Source organism: Glycine soja, chromosome 10 (assembly GCF_004193775.1).
Source record: "Glycine soja cultivar W05 chromosome 10, ASM419377v2, whole genome shotgun sequence".
Lineage (NCBI taxonomy): Eukaryota > Viridiplantae > Streptophyta > Magnoliopsida > Fabales > Fabaceae > Glycine > Glycine soja.
In genome coordinates, this window is record NC_041011.1 from 33,394,617 (window position 1) to 33,419,540 (window position 24,924).

At 33.2% G+C, this 24,924-nt stretch overlaps 1 non-coding gene and 1 pseudogene across 1 annotated transcript; one reads left to right on the forward strand and one right to left on the reverse strand.

The window, feature by feature from the left end:
* Positions 1–2,494: 2,494 nt before the first annotated feature.
* LOC114372740 lies at positions 2,495–2,601 on the reverse strand. Its single transcript, XR_003658307.1, has one exon. It is a non-coding gene; the product is annotated as a small nucleolar RNA R71 (small nucleolar RNA).
* Positions 2,602–17,279: 14,678 nt separating this feature from the next.
* LOC114371653 lies at positions 17,280–17,837 on the forward strand (annotated as a pseudogene).
* Positions 17,838–24,924: the final 7,087 nt, after the last annotated feature.

A 24,924-nucleotide genomic window follows, 5' to 3' on the forward strand; every position in this document is an offset into this window, starting at 1 on the left:
TCTTTGCCAAAAAGCTTTCTAAACTTTGTTTTTTCTGCAAGTGGAAATTTTGCAGAAAAAAAAGGGTGCTATCTTTTTCTACCTTCTCCCTCTTGCCAAAAGATTCAAAGGACTAACCGCCTGAGAATTCTTTTGATTCATCCCTTTTTCCTCTTGACAAAAGATTTCAAAGGACTAACCGCCTGAGAATTCTTTTGATTCTCCCTTCCCCCTCTTGACAAAAGATTCAAAGGACTAACCGCTTGAGAATTCTTTTGATTCTTCCCTTTCCCTTTAAACAAAAGATTTCAAAGGACTAACCGCCAGAGATATCTTTTGTTTCCGCTTACAAAGATTCAAGGGACTAATTGATGTGCCATTATTTTCTCCTATTTCTTAACCCTTTTTGCACCATTTTAATTACTGATTAGTCTTAATTGTCAAATTAATTAGGCAGTTTTATTATTTGGGCCAATTCAGCTAATTTGATGCTTTTAATCTAATTTCAAAAATTAATGAAGCATTGGGCTTGAATCCAGAATTAGGCTAGGACATGAAGAGGGCAAACTATTTTATTCTACAAAATTAGATCTTATCTTATCTAGATATTATTTAGATTTGATCTCATCTAGATATTATTTCATCTAGATCTTATCTTATCTTATCTAGATTTTATTTTATTTTATTTATAGGCTTAGATTTAAAATAGATTTGTAAGCTTTGGGGGCTGGAAAACTATATAACAGCACCAAGGTTCTAGTTTAGGCCCTCTCTTCTCTCTCCCCTATTTTCATTTCCTAGTTTTAGGCTTTTTCTTTGAGACATTTTTTTTGTTTTGCAATTCCAGTAGCAATAAAATTTCGTTCTCCAATTTATAAGTTCGTTATCTATTGATTAATGGAAAGCTAAGTCCCCAGCGTTGCTTTCTCTTGAGGATCAAGCGCAGTTCTCTTTGAGGTTCTATTATTACTGTTAAATTCTATTCAGTTTTTGCTCTTCACTAATTACTCTAAATTTGTTGCTATTAATTCATGCATGCTTAGTGCTTGATTAATTGTCTTTGCGCTTAATTTATGTTCATGCTTAATGATCGTTTATGAGTAATTGGTGTATGTGTTGCTTAATTACATAATGAATGCCTTATGTTAAATTTCGCTTAGTAATTTAATTTAGGCTTGGAATAAGTGGTTGAACTGATAAAGGATAAACTCCCGTAACCTAGGATAAGAGACTTGCTTGTGAATCAAGGGGAAGCAACATGTTTTAATTCTGATATTTTTCTAATTCAATTTTACTCGCTATTTAATTTACAAAAGCTAACAACCCCCCCCCCCCCCAAATTTGTGTGTTTTGTTTTAGTTTTGCTGTTCAACGCTTCCCCTGTTTCAGTTTTGGTGTTTGCTGTGAATAGTGCTTTGCGACGGATTTAGCGACCACTTTTTTGTTTTGATAGCTAGAGTTGTTATTTTTGGCTGAATTTTTTTGTGGTCACTTCTTTTGATCCATATTTTGTGGGGAAAATAGATGGAGCCCTTAGTTTGGTCAGATTTGAAAGTTCCAAAAAAGTAGCAAATTTGATTTTTGTCAAAACTTTAAACGACCATAACTTTTGCTCCGGGTATCAGAATGACTATTATTATATATTTGGGGTAGAAAAAAATTTCCCATGCCGTAGCAGCCAGCCAGTAGGACGGCTGAGGTCTCCTTCTTCCAAAAATTGCAATTCTGTCAAAAGTTTTTTATTTTCCAAGTATTATTCTCTTATTTTTCTTAACTTATCATTTTTAGCTTATATAGTTAGACTTCGAATTTTCATTTGAAATATTTTGTGCTATCTTCTCATCATTTTATAAGGTTGCTCACAAAATTTCAAGTCATTTGGATATCATTTAATGGTAGCTGTAGTTCAAACCTACATTGTTACTTGCAGAAGAAGGTAACTAGTTTTGCATGCTGAATGTAGTGTATGACTAGAGGGAATCCATCTGACTTACAACCCTTTGATCCTGAGATAGATAGGACATTTCATAGATTAGTTAGACAACATTTAGTACCTTTTGAGCATCCTGAGCATTTTGTTATTGGTGATTTTGAACATTATAGTTTTGAACATTCTGATTTTGCACATTCTGAGAACATGGCACAACCTCCACCTCGTGAGAGGACTCTAAGGGAAATGGCTGCACCTGATTTCACCTACGAAAGCTTGTGCATCCAATACCCTGATGAGGATGTCCCATATGTTCTTAAAACTGGACTGATCCATTTGCTTCCAAAGTTTCAGGGCCTTGCAGGTGAAGACCCACGCAAGCATTTGAAAGAATTCCATATTGTTTGCTCCACCATGAAACCACCAGATGTCCAGGAGGATCACATATTTCTGAAGGTCTTTCCTCATTCTTTAGAGGGAGTGGCAAAGAACTCGCTATATTACCTTGCTCCAAGGTCCATCACGAGCTGGGATGACCTCAAGAGAGTATTCTTAGAAAAAATTTTCCCTGCTTCTAGGACCACGACCATCAGAAAAGATATTTCAGGCATTAGACAACTCAGTGGAGAGAGCCTATACGAATACTAGGAGAGATTTAAAAAATTATGTGCTAGTTGCCCTCACCACCAGATTTCTGAGCAGCTTCTTCTCTAATATTTTTATGAAGGACTCAACAACATGGAGAGAAGTATGATAGATACTGCCAGTGGTGGAGCCCTTGGAGACATGACCCCTGCTGAAGCCAGAAATTTAATTGAGAAGATGGCTTTCAACTCCCAGCAATTTAGTGCCAGAAATGATGCTATTTTCATTAGAGGAGTGCATGAAGTAGCCACGAATTCATCTTCATCAGGTGAGACTAAGAAGCTTGAAGGTAAACAAGATGCCTTGGTTAACCTGGTAACCCAACTGGTCATGAATCAAAAGTCTGCACCTGTCACCAGACTCTGTGGTTTATGCTCCTTTGCCGACCACCACACAGACCTTTGCCCTTCTATGCAACAATCTGAAGCAATTGAACAGCCTGAAGCTTATGCTACAAACATCTACAACAGACCTCCTCAACCTCAACAGCAAAATCAGCCACAACAGAACAGTTATGACCTCTCCAGCAATAGGTACAATCCCGGGTGGAGGAATCATCCCAACCTTAGATGGTCAAATCCTTCACAACAGCAGCAACAACAACCTTATTTTCAAAATGTTGCTAGCCCAAGTAGACCATACGTTCCTCCACCAATCCAGCAACAACAACAGCAACAACCCCAGAAACAGCAAACAGTTGAGGCCCCTCCGCAACCTTCCCTTGAAGAACTTGTGAGGCAAATGACTATGCAAAACATGCAGTTTCAACAAGAGACCAGAGCCTCCATTCAGAGCTTAACTAATTAGATAGGACAATTGGCTACACAGTTAAATCAACAACAGTCCCAGAATTCTGATAGATTACCTTCTCAATCTGTCCAGAATCCCAAAAATGTGAGTGTCATTACATTGAGGTCAGGAAAACAGTGTCAAGGACCTTAACCAGTAGCATCTTCCTCATCCGCTAATGAACCTGCCCAACCTCACTCTACTCCAGAAAAAGATGATGACAAAAATTTAAAGAGTAAGTTACCTAACAATTTCTATGTAGGTGAATCTAAAGAGAAGCAGCATATCCCTCTTCCATTCCCTCCAAGAGCAATTTCCAACAAAAAAATGGAAGAGGCAGAGAAGGAGATCTTGGAAACATTTAGGAAAGTAGAGGTAAACATACCTCTGCTGGATGCAATAAAGCAAATTCCAAGATATGCTAAATTCTTGAAGGAGTTGTGCACTAATAAGCGGAAGCTTAAAGGAAGTGAAAGAATTAGTATGGGCAGAAATGTCTCCACATTGATTGGTAAATCTGTTCCCCAAATCCCTGAAAAATGTAAAGATCAAGGTACATTCAACATACCTTGTATTATTGGGAATAATAAGTTTGACAATGCCATGCTAGATTTAGGAGCTTTTGTTAGTGTTATGCCTCTGTCTATTTTTAATTCTCTATCTCTAGGTCCTTTGCAGTCAACTGATGTGGTAATTCATTTAGCTAATAGAAGTGTTGCCTATCCTGCTAGTTTCATAGAGGATGTCTTAGTTAAAGTTGGTGAGTTGATTTTCCCTGTTGATTTTTATATTTTAAATATGGAGGAGGGATTTTCTAAAGGATCAGTTCCCATCATTCTAGGCAGACCTTTTATGAAAACTGCTAGAACTAAGATAGATGTATATGTAGGCACACTATCTATGGAGTTTGGTGATATAACTGTTCATTTTAATATTCTTGATGCTATGAAACACCCATCTGAAGATCTTTCTGTATTTCGTGTTGAAATAATAGACCATATTGTTGATGAATACATGACTGATCTTCATTCTAATCTGCATGCCTGTCACTCTTCATGCATTGAATCTAAATTTGCACTTGATCATATGTCTGAATTTGATGCTGAGAGTGAACCTGAATTTGATATTGATTACATGTCTGGTGATGTTTTACCTCGTGAGATTGATTTTATAGAGTCAGATAGAACTTACCATGTTTCAGGAAGTACACATACCTCTAACTTTCTTTATGAGGTACAGGTTGAGAAACCATCTCTTTCTACCACTATCCAGCTGCCCACATCAGAATTGAAGCCTTTGCCATCAAATTTAAAATATGCTTACTTGGATGATAGCAAAAGTTTTCCAGTAATTATATCTGCCTCCCTTGTTGATGAGCAAGAGGAGAAGCTGTTATCAGTTCTCAAGAAGCATAAGAAGGCTATAGGCTAGACCCTGGCAGACATTCCTGGTATTAGCCTATCCACATGTATGCATCGAATAAATTTAGAAGATGGGGCTAAACCAGTAAGACATCCACAAAGAAGACTCAACCCGGTGATTCTTGATGTAGTGAAGAAGGAGGTAACCAAGATTTTGCAAGCTGGAATCATTTATCCTATCTCTGACAGCCAATGGGTGAGTCCCGTCCAGGTAGTCCCGAAGAAAACCAACCTCACCGTGATAAAAAATGAGAAGGGGGAGCTAATTCCTACTCGGGTGCAGAACAGTTGGAGAGTCTGCATTGACTATAGGAGGCTAAACCAGGTTACCAAAAATGACCATTTTCCACTGCCATTCATTGACCAGATGCTTGAACGCCTGGCAAGTAAATCTCACTATTGTTTCCTTGATGGTTTTTCTGGTTATATGCAAATCACTATTGCTCTTGAGGATCAGGAAAAGACCACATTCACCTGCCCCTTTGACACTTTTGCCTATAGGAGGATGCCTTTCGGCCTATGCAATGCCCCTGGTACCTTCCAGTGGTGCATGATTAGTATTTTTAGTGATTTTTTAGAAAATTGCATTGAGGTGTTTATGGATGATTTCACTGTATATGGATCCTCTTTTGATGTTTGTTTGGATAGTCTGGAAAAAGTTTTGCATAGATGCATCGAAACTAACCTTGTTCTAAATTTTGAAAAATGTCATTTTATGGTTGAGCAAGGTATAGTTTTAGGCCACATTATTTCCAATAAGGGCATTGAAGTAGATCCTGCAAAAATTTCTGTTATTTAACAATTGCCTTACCCCTCTTACGTGCGAGAGGTGCGATCTTTTCTTGGTCATGCAGGATTCTACATGCAGGATCCAACTTGTTGCAAAAAGAGGTGGAGTTTGACTTTAATGATAAATGCAAAGAGGCTTTTCATTGCTTCAAAAGAGCACTGACTACCACCCTTATCATTCAGGCACCTGATTGGACAGCCCCATTTGAGCTAATGTGCGATGCATCCAATTACACATTGGGGGTTGTCCTTGCTCAAAAGATCTCCTTACTTCAGCTTCTTTTCCACCATGACTTAGGGAGTTTTTCTTTTCCTATCTCCTCCTTTACTTTTATTACATTTGTCCGATTCTATTTGATGGTTTAATTGCTTTTAATCTTTTAATTGTGCTACATTGAGGACAATGTGTTGTTTAAGTATGGGGGGAGTGTTCTTTGGTTTTGGTTTTGCTAGTTTTGTTAGTTTTGTTTGCGTTAAATTTTTTAGTTTTGTTAGTTTTGTTGGGTTTCTAGTTTAATATTTTAGGTCAATTCTGTTTGCATGTACAACTTTGCATATTTTTCTTTGAATTATAGGATATGTTCAAGAAATGGGTAATTGTTCTGAAAATAAAAGTCTCTTGACATTTTGTGATTTGAAATCCTTGTTTTTCCTCTACATGTCATGATAGTTTTGAAAGCTCAATTTGAAAGTGATAAGTTTACCTTTGTGAGAATTTGAGCCATCCATCATCATAATCTTTTGGTGTGTTTTTCCCTATTGATTGCTTGCACAATAGCCTTGGCTTGATTCTTGTTGATGCATCCTAATTCACATGCATATTTGGAAATGATTTAGGCAATTTTGTTCATATAAGCTTCTAGCCAAGTGGACTTACCTTGAATTAATTCCTTTGATAGCCCCTTTGAGCCTATGTTCCCCTTTCTTTGTTTTGAAGCTCATTACAAGCCTTAAGTGAAAAACCATGATATCACCTTACCCTTAAGGAATTTTGGAGCTTTGGAATTGTTTTGGGAATAAGTGTGGGGGGGAGGGGGGGTATGTTTCATTGGAAGATATGATTTTTGGCCATGCTTAATGTTCTATTTTGGCCATGCTTGATGTATATATATATTGCCTAGTTCTTTCTTTAATCTTCAATTTCGTACTGTTCAATCTAAAAAATATCAAAAAAAAATTTCAATTTCTACAAATTCTTCAATTTCGTAGTGTTCAATAAAAAAAAAAGAAGAAAAGAAGTGAAGTTGAATAAATGAGGTCTTGTTATGAGGACTTGATTTGGGAGCCTTGGTTGATTTTGTTGATATTAGAAGGTTTGAGTTTACTACTTGTGCTTAATTTCCACTTATTCCCCATTGCTCCTCTATTCCTTTGGGATTTAACTACTTATTCCATATTTTTCCCTACCTTGTCCTTGGCCCCATTACAACCTTAAAAGACCTTTTGATCCTCATGTGCTTGTGTTTATGGGTTGATTGTCAATTTTAGAATCTTGCCAAGTCTATGTGGTGTTTGTTTTCATGGGTGCTTCAAGAGTAAACAATAGCCTAGACACTTGAGAGATAGAGTGTATATCTTGTGAGGCTTTATCACTTTTCAATATTCAGCAGATTTACTACTTTGCCATGATTGGGTTGCTTGGATGATTTTCACGAATGTCTTGACTCTTTGGATCTCTTCATGTTAGATGTTACCCATTCCTTTCATTCCTTGATGTTCATTGAGAAATATGTAAATGTTTTTGTTTGTCTCTCTTTGATATCCTTGGATTTTGTTCTTTATTTCATTTTGCCCAGGAGTGCAAAAGGCTAAGTATGGGGGGGTTTTGATGTGCCATTATTTTCTCCTATTTCTTAACCCTTTTTACACCATTTTAATTACTGATTAGTCTTAATTGTCAAATTAATTAGGCAGTTTTATTATTTGGGCCCATTCAGCTAATTTGATGTTTTTAATCTAATTTCAGGAATTAATGAAGCATTGAGCTTGAATCCAGAATTGGGCTTGGACTTGAAGAGGGCAGACTATTTTATTCTACAAAATTAGATCTTATCTTATCTTATCTAGATATTATTTAGATTTGATCTCATCTAGATATTATTTCATCTAGATCTTATCTTATCTTATCTAGATTTTATTTTATTTTATTTTTGGGCTTGGATTTAAAATAGATTTGTAAGCTTTGGGGGCTGGAAAACTATATAACAGTACCAAGGTTCTAGTTTAGGCCCTCTCTTCTCTCTCTCTCTCTCTCTCTCTCTCTTCTCTCTCCCCTATTTTCGTTTCCTAGTTTTAGGCTTTTTCTTTGAGACATTTTTTTTTCGTTTTGCAATTCCAATAGCAATAACATTTCGTTCTTCAATTTATAAGTTCGTTATCTATTGATTAATGGAAGGCTAAGTTCCCAGCGTTGCTTTCTCTTAAGGATCAAGCACAGTTCTCTTTGAGGTTCTATTATTACTGTTAAATTTTGTTCAGTTTTTCCTCTTCACTAATTACTCTAAATTTGTTGCTATTAATTCATGCATGCTTAGTGCTTGATTAATTGTCTCTGCGCTTAATTTACGTTCATGCTTAATGATTGTTTATGAGTAATTGGTGTATGTGTTGCTTAATCACATAATGAATGCCTTATGTTAAATTTCGCTTAGTAATTTAATTTAGGGTTGGAATAAGTGGTTGAACTGATAAAGGATAAACTCTCGTAACCTAGGATAAGAGACTTGCTTGTGAATCAAGGGGAAGCAACGTGTTTTAATTCTGATATTTTTCTAATTCAATTTTACTCGCTATTTAATTTACAAAAGCAAACAATCCCCCCCCCCCCAATTTGTTACTATTTCCTACTATCTGTTATGAACGTTTGGTTTATCATTGCTCATTGGGAAACGACCTAGGATCACTTCCTAGTTACTACATTTTAATGTTTATTTGATTCAGGTAAGGCCTCAATCACTAACCGCCTAAGAATTCTTTTGATTCTCCCTTGCCCCTCTTGACAAAAGATTCAAAGGACTAATCGCCTGAGAATTCTTTTGATTTTTCCCTTTCCCTTTAAACAAATGATTTCAAAGGACTAACCGCCTGAGATATCTTTTGTTTCCCCTTACAAAGATTCAAGGGACTAACCACCTAAGAATTCTTTGTCTTAACACATTGGAGCGTGCATCCTTTGTGGTACAAGTAGAGCGTACATCTACTTGGGTTGTGATATTGAGAACAAGAGAGGGTACTTCTCTTGTGGATCAGTTCAGGTGTAGCGTATATCCACTTGGTTGTTCAAAGAGAACAAGGGAAGGTACATCCCTTGTGGATCTTTGCTTGTAAAGGATTTTACAAGGTTATTAGAAATCTCAAGAACCGGTGGTTGCTTGGGGACTAGATGTAGGTACGGGTTGTTTCTGAACCAGTATAAATCTTGTGTTTGTCTTTTTCTTCCCTACACTCTTTAATTTCCGTTGTGTACTTTTTATTTCCAGTTTTCTTTTGTCTAAATTATTGTTTTTTATTCTTTACTTTCTCATAACTTAGTAGTAAAGCCTAATTGAATCTAGTAACATTAAGAAGGATAAATTTTTAATTAGTCAAGACACGTTCATAATTAATTCAACCCCTCTTTCTTAATTATTTCGAGACCACTTGATCCAACAAGCACAAAGGAAAGTTGCATTGATCCCTCGGGGCAGGACCGAAACACGGACGACTCAAAGAAATATGGGTTTTATGTCAATCAAAATCCTCCCCGACTAGTTGCCCTTGGAAAAGTTTATGAGGGGTCGATGATCATCCACAATGTTCCTTTGACCAATGGTTAAGTGAAGATCGATGCTAAGGAAGTTCAAGATGCTGATGCTCACGTTCTTGTACCTACTCAAGAGGTTCAGTTAGTGGGGCAAGCACTTAAAACTTTCCTTGCTTGACTGACACATCTTGTAAAGTCTGTTTTAGAACAGGTATTTCATTTTTTTTGTTTTTAAGAATTATTAAAAAATGATTTGTTACAAATAAAGTTTTGATTGTCATTCACTTATGTTTATTAACTGTGTAGGATAAACAGGGAGCTGAGGGACCAATGAAACCTGTAGATAGGTTGGATCCTAATGTCGATCCCCTATACCTGATGGCATTGACTATCCCACAGCTTTTCCTCAAGCTGTTGTAGGTGTCGTGGGATGCTACCGTGTTTGGGGTGAAAAATGATAACTTCCCCTTCTACATAAAGCATGAAGTTTTGTCTGAAATAGCACATGGTGATCAATGTTTGAGCATCTCTGTTATACAATTGTGGATTCTAAAAACCGATGTTGGTTTGTACATATTTTACATTTTTTTGTTATTTCTTACTATACAACATCAATTTTTTAGAAAACCGATGTTGTGTAGTTTAGTTTAACATCTATTTTCTAAATCTGATGTTAACGTTAATACTTTAAACATCGATAGTTTTAACCTCAATTAGTAACTAATGTTGAAAGTCCTTAATAATCGATGTTAAAAGCTTATTTTCTAGTAGCGAGACGTTTACTTAAGAATATCAAGTAACACTCTCATTTTCATATAATTACAAAAAAAAAGTTTCTGAAATATATTTCTTTATCAAATCCAAAATTCTAATATTGGTTACAATATCTTCATTCAAGATCAAGAAATCTAGAAACTAGAATGGAATAACAAAGATAATGAACTGCATGTTACTATATCAACAACAATCGAGAAATACTAAATACAATATGTTGGCAAAAATTTTAAAACCTTCTTAACAAGAAGCATGAAGCCACCCTTCACTTACTCTTTTTCTAAGATATACAATATTTTTTATCTAACCTTTAGTATTTGATACACCACAAACTCTTTCATAGTGTGTTCTCTTTAATCTCTTTGAATCATGTTCTTTAGTCGCTTGCAGTTCATTTCGTACATCTGCCACTGCTTCATTAACCTATTAAAGAAGTGTAACACACACAACCAGTGTGAATAAGTTAGGACAAAATTCAAAAGGAAACAAATTTTAATTACTCTTAATAATGCAAACAAGTTAAGACAAAAAGACATAAAATAAAAATTCAAATCATAAAAAGGGAAACACATCAATCTAACTGGGTTATCACCTTCACTTCAGACTTGTCATTTTTAGCAAATAACTTCTTTGGAGCTTCCTGATCACTACTCTGCAAAGATAAAATAAGACCATACAAAAGACTAAAGAATCACCTTAAAAGCTTCAAATTACATTAAAAACATTAAACAAATTACTTGCCTACTAGTTAATGGTTATAATACTAATTCAATGTGAATATGGTTCACTAAAACCATATTAACAAGTTTACTTTTATTTGTTTAATCTAATTAAACAAACTTCAATGCCAATTGATGATATAAAAGAACACCATACCTTGAATAAGTTTAAGATATGTAGAGATAATTAAAATGGTAGTTATGTCCTCAAATACTACATCTAATGATTGTAATGGAGATCCCAAGTCATGACAAGAAATGATTATTATGGCCCGAGAATCAACAAAAATTTCAAATTTATAAATTATCTATCATAAGAAGTAGAAATTTGTAAATTATCAGCACCATATTTTTTAGTAAACTGGAAGGGATAGAATAAAAAAGCTCCATGTTCAATAAAAGCATCTAAAAACTTTAGAGCTTCTTCATCATCCTTTTCAAATGAGAACCGAGAAAAAATTTCACTCACATCTCTCCAAATCGAAGAACTTACTTGTAAGCTGCTAGTAGTTTTACTCAGGCTATCATTCTACATTGTCAAACAACAAAGAGTGAAAAAAATAGAGTTGCAACAAAATTTCTCTCTGCTTATGCAGTTCAGTCCTTTAGTCCTAAGGATATGTGAAACAGAAGAGTGGCATGTAATAAATTTTATAAAGTTGGTTTGTACATTTTGGAAGGTCAAGTGCTCCATCAGTTTTGGAGTTGAAAAGCCTAATATTGAATGACTACTAATAGGTGGTAATGACTACTAATGGGTGGTAATGACAATTAATTGGCGGTAATGACTACTAAATGCATTCTTGATGCTAGAATGCCTATATATAGAGCATGTGTTTGGTCCCTAAGCTTACATCTTTCATTTTCATTTGATACACCATCTATAGAGAGAGAGTGAGAGCTTGGAAGAACCAAAACAAAGCAGCTCTTTCATGGCAATGGCTAGAGGTATATTTTGATTTTCTTTTCCATATTTGTTAGTGACCTGTGTTTCGTTTTGTTGTTTGTTACATCATAGGTTTCATAGTTTGGTCATACATTTGGTATCAGAGCCTCAATTGTCGTTGCCTTGTCCATTTTCAATTTTTGGTATTTTTTTATCTAATTTCATTTTTGGTGTTTCGAGCCTTGTTTGTTAAAATTAAGATTAGAAATCATTATTTTTGTTGATTTCCTTGTTTTTTGGCTTTTCAAACATGCAAAACGATGCCCAAATGAGTGAGAACCGACCGGTTATGTATATGGGTTGGATTGACCCGCTACTGGACGTCAGATGAGCCATTGAACCATTTATGGTTCTTTGATATATATTTTTTCATATGTTATATGCTTATGTGTTTTTGTTTGTTTTTTCAATTTCTATAGTTTTGATTTGTTTTATGCATGAATATATTTTGGAAAAGTTTATTATACGCATATATATATATATATATATATATATATATATATATATATATATATATATATATATATATATATGAAATCAAATGTATAATATTATGTTTCAATTCTGCAATTATATAAGAGAATTTTATTCATCATTGTATTATATCTTGATTTTTAAGTACACAATATGATTTAGTCTCATATGATTATGTTTTATGTCTAAGTGATCTTTATAATTTTGATTAATTATGGATTAGCCACAACATCTATAATTTGATTAAAATTAAATATTAAGTTGTTTAAAGATCATATAAGGAAATAGGCATAATATTGTGATTAATTGTACTTTATATAATAAATTTCATCCCACAGGAATTTTTATTATATTTGTATAATTAATTGGGATAGAATGCATATTTTTTTCATGGTTTACCTACATGGATCATGAGGTATGTATAATTTGCTAGTTTTATCATAAAGTAAATATTTGCGATAGAAAAATGAATTATTTTCATGTTGTACCCATAAAGCATGAATTTGAGTATGTAATTTTATTATTATATCATAAACTATAATTGTATCTAATTGAATTAAAAATTTAGCCCACATGCAATTTTTACGTCACAAGATTCAATTTCCAAGTACGTTTACACTGGTAAAACATACAATTAAGATTAATATGCCTCAAATTTTGGCATAAGCCTTGGGATTTTTGCATCTTCTCAAACTATTAGTTTTTCTAATATTCAATGTGATGTTCTCGAACTCAAAGGAGATAACTATAAGATATGGAAGGAGATAATTCTTTTGCAATTGGGGTGGATGAACATAGACTATGCTATAAGGAAAGACAAACCACCTGCAATCACTGATGAAAGTATAGCCAAGTTGTTGTTACACTATATGAGTGGTGGGAGCGATCCAACCGACTCAGCGTGATGTTCATTAAGACCAAAATTTGTGCTGGGGTACGTGGTTCTGTCAACCAGCATGAAAAGGTCCAAGACTTACTTAAGGCTATTGATGACCAGTTCATCACTTCAGATAAGGCTTTAGCAACTACCCTGATCATCAAGTTCTCCTCTCTCCGGCTCACCAGTGTGAAAGGTATGCGTGAATACATAATGCAAATGTGAGATATTTCAGCTCAACTTAAGAAACTAGAGGTTGATATGTTTGAGTCTTTCCTGGTGCACCTGAACACCCTTCCACCAGAATATGGGTCGTTTAAGATTTCCTACAACACACATAAGGACAAATGGTCTATCAATGAATTAATGACCATGTGTGTTCAAGAAGAAGAAATGCTTATAATGGATATGGGTGAGTGTGCATTGCTGACAGCTGCTTGTGGGGAGAACAAAACAACTAAATCTCAAACTAATCTAAAGGGGAATGGTAAAATACCAACTTTAGCTAATATTAAGAAGTTGACAAAGTGTTTTTTTTTGTAAGAAGGGACACATGAAGAAGAATTGCCCCAAATTCCAGAAATGGCTTGAGAAGAAAAGTAATTCAATCTCATTAGTATGTTATGAATCTAATATGGCTAGTGTTAATATTAACACCTGGTGGATTAATTCTGGATCTATAATCCATATTGCAAATTCTTTACAAGGTATGCAAAACCTAAGGAAACCAATAGGAAGTGAGCAAAGCATTTTATCAAGCAATAAGCTAGGCTCACCTGTGGAGGCTATTAGAACTTGTATTTTTACTTTAAGTAATGGCTTTATTTTGAAATTAGAAATGACCTTTTATGTGCCAAGTTTTTCTTGAAACTTGATTTTTGTTTCTAGACTCATACCTTTTGGATATTCCTTTAATTTTAAAGACACATCGTTTGACTTATTTTATAATTTTGAATGTGTTGTGAATGATATCTTGTCTGATGGTCTTTATCTTCTTGGTTTACAAAATTATGCCACTTATACTTCAATGCATGTTCAAACTTGTATTAAAAGGTGTAATATTAATGAGAATTCCTCTATGTTATGGCACCAGAGATTAGGACATATCTCCATTGAGAGGATTAAAAGATTAGTGAAAGATGTGGTACTCAATACTCTAGATTTGGTTGACTTTAAGACTTGCATGGACTGCATTAAGGGTAAGCAGACCAACATGTCTAAGAAAGGTGCTAATAGGAGTTCAAGCATATTAGAAATAATTCATATTAATATTTATTGTTCAAGTATGGATGCACATGGTCAAAAATATTTTATCACCTTTATAGATGATTATACACGATATATGAATTTGCTTCATAACAAAAATGAAGCATTGGATGCCTTCAAAGTCTTTAAGGTTGAAGTTGAGAACCAATGTGGCAAGCAAATAAAAATAATAAGATCAGATACAGGTGGAGAATATTATGACAGATATACTCAGAATGGACAAGCACTTGGTCCCTTTGCAAAGTTTCTTTAAGAACATGGGATTGTTGCCCAATACACTATGCCTGGTTCTCCAAATCAAAATGGTGTTGTAGAAAGAAGAAACCAAACATTATTTGACATGGTACGGAGTATGCTTAGCAACTCCAATCTTCCTAAATTCTTGTAGGCCGAAGTAATAAAGATGGCAATGTATATTTTAAACCGTGTTCCAACCAAGGTTGTCCCAAAGACACCTTTTCAGTTGTTTAAAGGTTGGAAATCAAGTTTGAAACATATGCGCGTTTGGGGTTGTTTATCTGAGGTGAGAATATATAACCCACAAGAAAAGAAACTTGACCTGAGGACTATTAGTGGGTATTTCATTGGATATGCCAAAAGGTCTAAAGGTTATAGGTTTTACCGTCCATATCATATTGTTAGGATTGTGGAATCAAGAAATGTCAAGTTTCTTGAAAATGAATTGATCAGTGGGAGTGATCAATTGAGAGACTTAGGTTCTGAAATTGATCATATAGAGTCTCAACCTTCCACATCAACTGAAACATTGGTTGTAATTCATACCCCTTAAGTTCAAAGGGACGATGAACAACAAATGACTGACATTCCATAACCCATTGTTGATAATCCAGTAGATCAAGTTGATCATCGAATTCCTGAAATGATGAACAACCAACTGAACAACATGATCCACAAGAAAACATTAATGCAAAATTAAAGAGGTCTACTAGAGTAAGAAAATTAGCTATTCTTAGTGATTATACTGTATATTTGTAAGAACCTGACTATAATATTGGAACTGAAAATGAGCCTGAAACTTTTGATCAAGCCATGAGTTGTAAAAAGTCAAATTTATGGTATGATGCCATGAAGGATTAAATGAATTTCATGCAAAGTAACTGAGTTTTGAACCTTGTAGAGTTGCCTAATGAGGCAAAGGCCATTGACTGTAAATTGGTCTTTAAGACCAAAAGGGATTCATTAGGCAACATTGAGAGATACAAGACAAGACTTGTTCCTAAGGGATTTACTCAAAAAGAATGAATCAATTACATAGAGATTTTTTTCCTGTATCTAAGAAAGATTTTCTTCATAATATCTTGGCATTAGTTGCTCATTTTGATCGTGAGTTGCAACAAATGGATGTGAAAACAGTCTTTTTTAATGGTGATTTAGAGGAGGTGGTTTATATTAAACAACCTGAAGGTTCTCCTCTAGCAGTGATGAACATTTGGTTTGCAAGCTTAATAAATCTATATATTGTTTAAAGCAAGCCTTCCGTCAGTGGTACCTTAAGTTTCATGGGACAATTTCTTCATTTGGTTTTGATGAAAACCCTATGGATCAATACATATACCACAAGGTCAGTGGGAGTAAAATATGTTTCCTTGTTTTATATGTAAATGATATTTTACTTGCAGCTAATGATTGGGGTTTGCTACATTAGGTGAAACAATTTCTCTCTAAGAATTTTGACATGAAGGATATAGGTGATGTATCTTATGTCATTGTCATTAAGATTCATAGAGATAGACCTTAAGGTATTTTAGGTCTATCACAAGAAACCTGCATTAACAAAATTTTAGAGAGATTTCTAATGAAAGATTGTTCACCAAGTGTCGCTCCCATTGTGAAGGGTGATAGGTTTAATTTGAACCAATGCTCAAAGAATGACTTTGAAAGGGAACAGATGAAAAACATTTCTTATGCTTCAGTTGTTGGAAGTCTCATGTATGCCTAAGTATGCACAAGGTCTGGCATTGCTTTTGCAGTTGGAGTGTTAGGAAGATATCATAGTAATTCAGGTATTGACCACTGGAGAGCTGCAAAGAAAGTGATAAGGCACCTTCAAGGGACCAAAGATTACATGCTTATGTATAGACAGACAGACAGAAAATCTAGATGTGATTGGTTATTCAGACTTAGACTTTGCTGGTTGTGTTGATTCTCACAAATCAACATCTAGGTACATTTTCATGATGGTTGGTGGAGCTATTTTGTGGAGGTGTATTAAGAAGACTTTGACTGCTACTTCTACCATGGAAGCTGAGTTTGTCTCTTACTTTGAGGCTACAAAGTCCAATCCTTTTCATTATCAAAGTAACACATCCAAAATATAATTATGAATACTACAAAAAATATATACACCAATTATATACATAACAAGCATGCTTTTAATTAGGAGAAGAACTAATGGAAGAACTACACCACTGCAAAGAACCAATGCAAAAAGTGTATGCAAGAACTACGCAATTAATTTTTCAAAATCCAGCAGACAGTTCAAATTTCAAATATCAAAACACCACTATATTGTAAAATTATCTCTCAATCGTAACAAAAGAAAAAATACAGCAAAAATAGTGGCAGAAACTTATGAATCATGAAATCACTTTCATCACCATCAATACCAGTTAACCGATGAAATTTGAGAGTAGGCACTATTGACACCTGTCACACCACTATACACTACGCTAGATGTAACTTGACATATAATGAATAACAAAATAATGCTTCTAAAGAATTAAGCATGAATAAGAGTGAGTTACCTATTTGTTGAGTTCCCAAGCCATGGTAATCCTTCTGACAACGAATGCACAATAAGCATCAAAGGCCACATAAGCAACTTGATCGTAGCTAAGAGAATTTTCTTTCTAATCGTTCTCGTTTAGCTCTCTATTATGCTCCACTTTGAAGCTAAGGCATGCCTCTATGATCTCATCCACCAATGCTTCAGCTAGGTTTCTAGCACGGTTAACTGACCTCCTCGAACCCGAAATTGAATTTCCTCTCTTCGAATTTGACTTTAAACCCCTAATAATCAACCTCGAAACCCTAATTTCAATTGAGAAGAAGCCTTAATTGAATCAGAAATTGTCGCTGCAAATTGTTGTTCCAAAGAAGACCAAGTGGATCCAATTTCAAAACTTGGAGGTGGTGACACCAGAGAACCAACCAGAGAAAAAGCACTATCGAGGTGTCAGGCAATGGCCGTGGGGCAAGTTCGTTGTTGAGATCCATGACCCGAACAAGTGCGGGTCTAGGGTTTGGCTCAGAACCTTAGACACCACCATAAAAGCCAATAAGGCCTACAACCAAGTCATCTTTAGGCTCCATGGCTCCAAGGCCAACCTCAACTTCCCCCTTGAAGTTAATGTCGTTGTGGAGACCGTCTTCGTCATCACCGCCGACAGCGAGAGGAAGCATCATCGTGAGGAGGAGGAAGTGGTGGTGGAGGAAGAAAAGGTGGTGGTGAAAAAAGAAAAATAATGGAGCATGATGTGAGTTTTTTTAGGGAGATTTGTGATTTATGAGGTGTGAGAGAGGGAAATAGAATTAGGACTTTTAATTTGGGAAATAGTACAACATCGATTTTTATAGAAACTGATGTTAACAATTGATCAAACAACATCGGTTTTTATAAAAATCGATATTAATATTGGTAGACAACATTGGTTTTTTAAAAATTCATGTTAACAAGCTCAACTTATTTACAATTATCCCACCGCGTTATTTTTAACATCAGTTTTTATAAAACTGATGTTAAAATGACAACATTAAAAGCTTATTTTCTAATAGTGTACCTTTAATTCAATCCACTAAGGTGCAAGTTTATCATATTTACTCTAGAAGGAATTACCTTTAATTTGTCAAGGAGTTTTACTACCTTCAAATTTTGAACTTCTAGATCAAGGACATGTATAAATTTATGATACTTAAGTTCACTGATATCTCAACTATAGGAAAATAGGATGAAACTTTGTAAATATTACATAACTACTTTTTTCTATTTTTTTCCTTTTGTTTGTGTGTAAAACTTGTTTAGTTACTTATATCAAAATCTTTACTCCTTCTCGATTTGACAAACATATCTAGCAAATATATCCTAAACACAAATACTAATAACAAGGCCAGGCAGTGCTCTCTAAATCACAAAACCATTCTTATAGAGCTATTTTCATGGAAGATCACAATTCCTTCCAGCTTTCCTATGTATTCCGTAAACATGTATAGTTGAGTAGATAATGATATAATTGATTGTTTACATGTTATAAACAAATGGTAAACACTAGCATTTAGCAATAATGATACACAGAGAATTTAATTACATGTTTTTTAAGCAGTGTCCTTAGAATAGTTGGCAAGACTCTAAAAAATGTATCAGCCACATGTCGTTTAGTAGTATATATACACAATCCATCAACTCAACAAATTGGCATGAAGTTTGGAACTTACATTGTGTTTTATTAAACAAAGCATTGAAATCACTAACCACATATTTTCCATTAGTAAATGGTTCATTTTCTTATTATTAATATAGAAGCCAGCCATAAAAGTAATTTAGCAATGGCAAAACAAGAAGTGTTCTGCTATGTACTCATAATTCACAAACATCTATATCCTTGAAACTATAATAAAATAAAGGGGAACACAACACATGTATGAAGGAAATTGCATTGTATGAACAACTACAAATGAGCACCTGAACAACACAATACACCATTTATTAAATTAAAAATATTGTACCCACATGCAATATAGAGGATTGTTTTCATGCACCTGATAGTAAGAATTTTCGTAAATTTGCAACGAATACAATGAAATTGAATTCAATTCTAAATCTCAAATTCAAATTGCAGTTGCAAATCATGATTTTTTAAGAAGCAAAGATAAAGTATTAATAATAATATATGTGATGAAGCGCAAGATGCCTACCACAAACCTAAAGAGATACAAAAGTTTACACTAGAATAATCATTATTTTGAGTTGTTGCAATTAAGACCGAGCCCCCCTACCCCTAACCCACTAGGATCTCAGTTCTAATCACAGCTCATTTTGGTTGGACTATATCTAGACTTAGGTGTCCTCACATCAAATGGTTGGACTACAACTATTAACAATTTCAAGCAGATAAACAAAGAAAGGGCGTAGTGCAGAGATACAAAACAAATAGGGCAGAGAAAAATAGCGAAAGAAAGAAACAAGCCTACCTAAACAACTCTGAGAGCTTCAAGTTCAAAATTGGTGGCAAGGGATTCCCAAACATGACGGCAAAGGCAAGTGCAACAATGAGGATGAGGGAACATGATAGTGATGGCATGCGACGGTGAGGGAGAAACCACAACAACACCATACAACAATGAGGGCAATCCAAGAAGATCAACGGAGATGGCACAAACACAAGAGGTGTTAGGGTTCAAAGTAAGAATGAGTGAGTAAGTGAGGAAGATGACCACGGGTGAGTTGAAAAATATTATGTACCATGATGGTTTTTAAAAAGGATTCATTGAACTCACTCTTCCATGATGATTTTTAAAATAACCGTTATTGAGGGCACTCTTCCATGACAATTTTTATAAAATCGTCATTGCTCATACACACCTATTTATAAAATTGTCACCATGTTTTCTCTTTAACAATAGCTTTTTGAAATCATCGTTGATGGAGTGTCATAAAAGACACTTTTTGCAGTAGTGTTTGTCCTTGGAAGACAAAACAAAAATGAAAACCATAAAGTGTCAAATCTACAATCAACAACATTGAGCAATGTTTGAGTTGAATGCGACTCCAATACCAACTTCAATAAGAAAACCTTAGAAATTAAGAATTGAGAACCACACAGCCAAATTTGAGAATGAAACATCGAAGAAGACCAATATAAAGGCAATAATTATGGACATTGTAGGAGCATTTGCACAATTAAGAGAAAAAAGAACAAATTAAAAATCAACAAATGGGAGTTAGAGTCCATCTCCATGCATAAGAGTCAATGGCTAGGAACACTTTAAAAAATGATTATTTAGCCATTGATAATTTGAATTACTATAGGATAAAATTTTCTCACTAAAGAATTTAGCAACTGAATTGGCAACTAAAACATGGTGGTTGCAGCAAATGTAGTTGCTAACCAATTTAGTGACCGAGTTAATACTCGATTACAATTAGTGATCATTAATATTGTTGGTTGCAAAGTGTCATATGCCATGTTGGTAACATTTTGGTCACCTATTAATAGGAGTCCAAATTAGCGACTAATAACACCAACAAGTAGTTAAATATAAGTATTTAAAAAAAAATCCTTTTGAGATAGAATCTTTGGTGGCAAGGTCTATTGCTAATAATTTTCATTAATTAAAATATAATATTAAACCATAGAAATCATTTTTAGTTTATTATTCGTCTAAATAACTACTATTAAAAACTTTGAAAATGAAACTCAGTGTAGCAATCACACATTCAATCACAACAAGGGATGATAACTAGGCAGGGTAAGCACATATGGTAGCCTCCCATTACCGACTCTTATTTGCACAGATATCCATGATAATGAGTATTAATACATATCCTTGCATATTTGTGGATATTTGTTAAAATTAAAATTTTCAAAAAGTAAAATGTTAAATTACAATAATAATAAATAATTTTGAAACATGATACCAACATCCCTAATTACAAGACTTTTTTTAAGGACCCTAAATAAAAGACTTGTTTAACTAATTCACACCTATCAATAAAGATATTTAATTTATTTAGTAGCATTGAATATGATAACAATTTGTATTATTCTTTTCAAATTAACTACCCTTCAAATTATTAGGCGTCATCATCTCTCTTTTTTCACCTAATTAATTATTATAAATTATTCATATTAACCAATCCTCATAAAAGAGATAATGAATTTATCTTAATAATTCATAATGTTTATTGTGAAGTAATTAAGGGTATTTTACATTAAAAAAATATCATTGCAAAAGAAAATTTTAAAAAAGTTATAAAAAGAGACAAACATTCTTTTAAGAAAAAAAACATGGATATAAGGGTGAAGGTAGTATATTCAATAAAAAAATAATTTTGGAAGATATATTTTGTAACACCCCATATTTTCGATATTAGAAGGACCCTAATATTATATTATTTAATTGGAAATACCTTAGCAACCCCTTAATAATATTAGGACGCTAAGATTATGTTGTTGTTCATGGTCGTGTTGCAATTAGCATGGTCATGGTTGAAGATGAAGCATTCAGGTTTGTAAATAAGCACAACTATATGCTTAGGTTAGCATGGTCATGGTCGACCACCTGATGTCATGTATGAAAACTTAGCTCGACCATGTTGGATTTAGCACGACAATGCTAAAAGGTGAAAAATAGACAACACAAAGCACACAAAAAGAACCTAAGTTATCTAAGAAACTAAAGATACAATTCCTAACAAACTAAACACCAAAAAGGATATAATTGGTTGTGTATAGCCAATGAGTCCGTAGGTTGCCTCTTGGGAAGTGTTTGTTTGACATTGTGAGGCTAACGCAACCTAAAGAAGATAGTAAACCCTTTAACAAGGTGATATACTTCATTTGTAGCAGCCCTTCTTCATAGTGCTTCCCCTTGTGGCCATTGATTTTAAAGGTGGTGTCATCTTCTTAAGACAATTCAAGTACCCCATGAAGGAGGAAATGAGTTACAGTATATGGGCTATAACACCTTCGGTGAAACTTTCTTAAAATAAAATGCATGCATATAAGAGTTATCTATTGATGAGAACTTTTTCACCCACATAGAATTTCATGTGCTTGATGCACTTGTCATGCCCCATTTTGGTCTTCTCCTTATACAACTTAGCATTTTCATAAGCTTCAAAGCAAAGGTCATCCAATTCATTTAGTTGTTGCAACCTATTACAACCTGTAGACTTAGGATCAAAGCTTAGAAATTTCATAGCCTAAAGCGTTGTGTTCCAACTCAATAGGAGAATGATAGTTTTTTCCCCAAAAACTAGCCTATATGGAGACATCCCAATGAGAGTTTTAAAAGTCATTGTAACCCCATGTTGAGACAAAATATCCCTCTAGAAACACAAGTTTTAATGATGACAAACATTCAAGAAGAAAACATTAAAATATGTAAACTTAACTACTATTGGTTGCTTTGAGTGTGGTTTAGAAGACAAGGCTAAATTCAGAAGCATGGAGAAGGTGTGAAGCATTAGCCTATGATGGAAGTTTTTCAACATAGATTCTAGATAATCAAAAGTAGAACTACCAAAAAGAGAATTGATCAAAAGCTGAAAATGCAATCATGCTTTTTGAGTTAAAGTGCATATACCCAAGTTGTGTATGATTAGAAGCATAATATTGTGGTAGCTTCAAGCTGTAGAATAGGAAACATCTACATTGGTTGTTCGCTAACCTAATGTAGAAAATGACCTTCTGCATTAAAAAAAACTATCATTTTCTAAATCAGCTTGTAGAGGAACCAATGTAGAAACACAGTAAATTCTTCATTGATTCTAAAATTGACGTAGAATGTGTCTTATATTTATCGTTGTGTTTTACTACATCAGTTCTTTAAATGTCTTCCAAAATCGATGTTAAATGTGTTTATTTAGTGAAACGTAAAAACAAAACTCACATTAAAGGTTTAAAGTTGGCTAGGGGTATTTTTTCTCTAAATATATATTTTAAAATATATGTAATTGTATATATATTTTTTACAATTTAACTATAAATATATAATATTAAGATTGATATAAATGGGGTTAACCTATGTCCTATATATACTATCATGTCTTATTTTGGAATTTAAATAATTAACTATAAAAAATTTTAATTAAGTTCACATTAAGTTATCTCAACTTACCCTACGAAGACTCCTAACTAGTCGCGGTGAAATTGAGAGAGAGGGCGCACGGTTCCAAAGCTTCTAATTACAGGAACTTGGTTGCAAATAAAATTTTAAATAGACTCAATCATTAAACTTGTCAAGGACTATAAAAAGATATAAATAACTTGTAGTGAGTTAATTCTTTGTATTCGGTTAAATTTAGACAAATAATTTTAATCCTGACTAAGTTTAGCTTTAATCATTTTAATCTTTTTATTATTATTTATAATCCTTAAAATCTTAAAACTTTTAAAAGTAATTTTTGTCAACATTTATTAATGGCTTAATATAATTGAAATATATTATTTTATTATTAAGTAATATTATAAGATGTACATATATATTATTTTGAAAGAATAAAAGCATATATAAGATGTACATATATATTATTTTGTACGTAAACAAACCAGCATCTTATTCATAATATTTTTTTTCTTAATATTTTGCTTTCTCATTGAAATTGTAGTTGCTGCATATCTGTATAAAAATATTCCGATGTGTAAATATCTCGTCTTTATACGTCATATCATCAACAATTGCTACTTACTTATCCCCATTTGTCACCACCAAATATCTGAATCCGGTAATCCCTTTTTCCATTCAGTGCTCACAGCGATAAATAGTGGCTAGGGACATTGTAAGAAACTTCCTAAATTGCTATTGTTGACAAAACATGTTTTCACTGTGCATGATATTATCATTTCATCGAAGGAGATCATTGCTATTAATTATTACATCCGTCAACATGATAATGGTCGGCGCTTTTTGAGCAGGAAAGCTTAAAATAAAATATTAGAGATTGAAATATTTTAGAATGTCAACATATTTTTAAAGGAGTATATATATATATATATATATATTTATTAGTAAATTATAATTTGGGTTTATTTTAAAATGCATTCGAAAGTATAGGTTGTTAATATTCTTGTTAATATTCGAAAGTATATATATATATATAATTACTTATTTATTTTTAAGAAAAAAAATATGTGAGCAAGTTATGATTTTATTTATTCAAAACATCCTGAAATATAACATATGAAAATATTTTTTTATAAAAAATAAATGTATGTACGGTAATAAAGATACTCACTATATATGTATTGACATATATCTAATACGAATGCTTATTTTATGTAAGAAAAAATCATAAATATTAAATATTAGATCTTATTATATGAATGATTAATATTAAAATATAAAGTTACTTGAATTTTTTAAAAGTCATGTAACTCTTTTAAGTAATAGTATGATTTTGAATCTTAAGCATTAACAATTTATGTATTGTTGTGATTTAAATTTACACTTTTCGTTGTCATATAAATATGGCATTCTCATTAGATATGTCTCTAATTAATGTGTGTCTACTGCATTTTACTCTTAATTATACGATAAATGTAATTTACATGAAAATTACATATATATTTTTAAAAAATAAAAAGGGAAAATAAAAGATGAATAAAATATTCATTTAAAGTAAATATTTTCTAATAATTTTTAAAAAAATTTAAATAATAAATTAGTACAATTTTATAATATTAATATTTTATTTTTATTATATTATATACATATGTATCTCTTCATTTAAAAATTAAAAAATATTTTAAGATATTCACAAATGTAATTTTTGTAATCAAATCTTAAGGAGTTTTGATATATATAATGCTACATTTGGATGGGAAAAGAAATA